Below are 3,552 nucleotides of genomic sequence, written 5' to 3'. Positions count from 1 at the left end.
AAAGCTTTGAAACAACACAAAGGTAGATATAAGTTTCAGCAGTTGCTTTCAACTTCAACATGTATATCTCATGGATAATTGTCAACACAAAGTAATATAACAAGTGCAATAGGTAAACATGTAAGAATCAATGCACATAGTTTACACAAGTGTTTGCTTCTAAGATAGAAAGAATAGGTAAACTGACTCAACAATAAAGTAGAAGATAGGCCCTTCGCAGAGGGAAGCATGGATTACTATTTTTGTGCTAGAGCTTTTCATTTTGAAAACAAGAAACAATTTTGTCAACGGTAGTAATAAAGCATATGAGTTATGTATAAGATATCTTATAAGTTGCAAGCCTCATGCATAGTATACTAATAGTGCCCGCACCTTGTCCTAATTAGCTTGGGTTAACACTGATTATCATTGCATAACATATGTTTCAACCAAGTGTCACAAAGGGGTACCTCTATGCCGCTCTGTACAAGGGTCTAAGGAGAAAGTTCGCATTGGATTTCTCGCTTTTGATCATTCTTCAACTTAGACACCCATACCGGGACAACATAGACAACAGATAATGGACTCCTCTTTTAATGCTTAAGCATTCAACAACGGTTAATATTCTCATAAGAGATTGAGGTTTTATGTCCAAACTGAAACTTCCACCATGATTCATGGCTTTAGTTAGCGGCCCAATGTTCTTCTCTAACAGTATGCATACTCAAACCATTTGGTTGTGAAAACCGTCCTTACTTCAGACAAGACGAACATGCATAGCAACTCACATGATATTCAACAAAGAGTAGTTGATGGCGTCCCCAGGAACATGGTTATCGCACAACAAACAACTTAATAAGAGATAAAGTGCATAAGTACATATTCAATACCACAATAGTTTTTAAGGCTATTTTGTCCCATGAGCTATATATTGCAAAGGCGAATGATCGAAATTTAAAGGTAGCACTCAAGCAATTTAATTTGGAATGGCGGAGAAATACCATGCAGTAGGTAGGTATGGTGGACACAAATGGCATAGTGGTTGGCTCAAGGATTTGGGATGCATGAGAAGTATTCCCTCTCGATACAAGGTTTAGGCTAGCAAGGTTGTTTGAAGCAAACTCAAGTATAAAACGGTGCAGCAAGACTCACATATAAACATATTGTAAGCATTATAAGACTTTACATCGTCTCCTTGTTGTTCAAACACCTCAACCAGAAAATATCTAGACTTAGAGAGAACAATCATGCAAACCAAATTTTAACATGCTCTATGTAGTTATTCATTAATGGGTACAAGGTACATGATGCAAGAGCTTAAACAAGATCTATATGAGCACAACAATTGCCAAGTATCACATTATTCAAGACATTATACCAATTACCACATGCGGCATTTTCCGTTTCCAACCATATATCAATGAATGAGGTAGTTCAACTTTCGCAATGAACATTAAAGATAAAGCTAAGAACATATGTTCATACGAAACAGCGGAGCGTAATATCTCCAATATAAAGGATTGTGGGATCCGACTTTATTCAAACAAAACAAAAACTAAAGCAAACAGACGCTCCAAGCAAAGCACATAAGATGTGACTGAATAAAAATATAGTTTCATTAGAGGAACCTGATAATGTTGTCGATGAAGAAGGGGATGCCTTGGGCATCCTCAAGCTATGCTTGGGTCTTCTTGAAATATGCAGGGATGAACCACGGGGGCATCCCCAAGCTTAGACTTTTCACTCTTCTTGATCATAGTATATCATACTCCTCTCTTGACCCTTGAAAACTTCCTCCACACCAAACTTTAAGCAAACTCATTAGAGGGTTAGTGCACAATCAAAAATTCACATGTTCAGAGGTGACACAATCATTCTTAACACTTCTGGACATTGCACAAAGCTACTGGACATTAATGGAACAAAGAAATTGATAAGGGGTTGCCCGATCTTCTCAGTAATTGACGGGTGTTGATGAACACGTGATGGTAGCAGCGGATGAAATCGATGATGATGAGGAGGATAACTTGTATGACGCCAACGAAGTCTCTCGATTGATTCCTGATGCCAATGCAACGCTCTCAACCCCGCAAGATATTCGCAACTCCACACACTTGCGCACGTAGCCGCCGACCACGAAGCGGTAGATTGCAATCTTCTAATCCCCAATGGAACAACGAGATCACACAAACTTTCGGTAGCATAAAACTCCGGATCGCAACGAATTGGAGAGTTGGGGAACAATAGTTTTGCTTAGCAAACAACTATGAACTAGGGTTTATCTTAAACGTGGTCTAAAGCAGACTAGGGGTCGTCCAAGGCACTTATATAGGCGTACGGGACGAGTTCGGTCGAAAAATACAAGTAAAACCGACCCAGAATAGATCCGGTCGAGACAGACCGGACCGGTCCGGCTCGGGATCCGGTCGACCGGGCCGTGGACCGGGCGGGCCGGTCTCGTGGTCCGGTCAACCGGTCGGAAACCGGAACCGCGAAGCTTCCGGTTTCGCCCCGTACGATAAATCTCCTCCGGCTGGCGGCCGGCTGTCGACCGGTCGACCGGCCCGGGACCGGCTGTCCGGTCCGGGGGCCGGTCCGACCGGGTTCCGGACCGGCCCGGACTTCTTCTTCTCCTCTCGCGCATGCCTCCCGCTCCTCCCTCGCGCGTCCATGAGATATCTTCATGTCCAGCTCCATGTCCAGCCTTCACGGCCCTCTTGACGTCCGTCTTCATGTCCAAGCTGCTCCTCTCCTCGTGCGATGCTTGTCTCCTCTTGATACCCGATGATACATAAGTAATAGGACTTAGGCGATATAAAGTTCTCATCAATCAAAGTATCGTTTAGAAACAAGTTCATCTGTTGTTTAAGTAGCTTCGCACGAGCTCTTGTAATTGGTCCAATCCGAACTTCATTGGACTTGAGCTTCACGACAGGTTCATCTTCATTTGCTAATGACGGAGGTAGTAGTGAGGTAGGGATGTCCTCATCATCTCCCCCTTCAAAAGGCGTCGACCCCGAGCGCTCCAAGGTCTTCTCCGTCATATGGTGTCAAGTCAGCAACATTAAAAGAATTACCGACACCAAACTCATCAACTCGGAAGATCTATCGAGTATGCATTATCATTGATCTTGGCAAGCACTTTGTAAGGACCAAGCACCACGAGGCTTCAACTTAGACTTCCGCAGCTTCGGGAACCTATCCTTGCGAAAATGTACCTGCACCATATCACCAGGCTTGAACAACATCTCTTTGCGCTTCTTGTTCATCCTTGCAAGCATTGCTCTTGCCTTTCTTCTCGATCAACTCTTTAGTCTTCGCATGGATCTTACGCACAAAATCTGCCCTCTTGGATGCCTCCATATTAACTCTCTCATGTATGGGCAAAGGCAACAAGTCAAGTGGAGTAATGGGTTTGAAACCATACACCACCTCAAAAGGACACAGCTCCGTGGTAGAATGTACCGCCCTGTTGTAAGCAAACTCCACATGCGGCAAACACTCTTCCCACTCCTTCAGGTTCTTCTTGATCATGGATCTCAACAATTGTGACAAGGTTCGATTCACCACCTC

This window comes from Lolium rigidum, chromosome 3 (assembly GCF_022539505.1).
Source record: "Lolium rigidum isolate FL_2022 chromosome 3, APGP_CSIRO_Lrig_0.1, whole genome shotgun sequence".
NCBI classification, from domain to species: Eukaryota; Viridiplantae; Streptophyta; class Magnoliopsida; order Poales; family Poaceae; genus Lolium; species Lolium rigidum.
The sequence above is the reverse complement of the archived record's forward strand: the minus strand, read 5'-3'. Positions refer to the sequence as shown.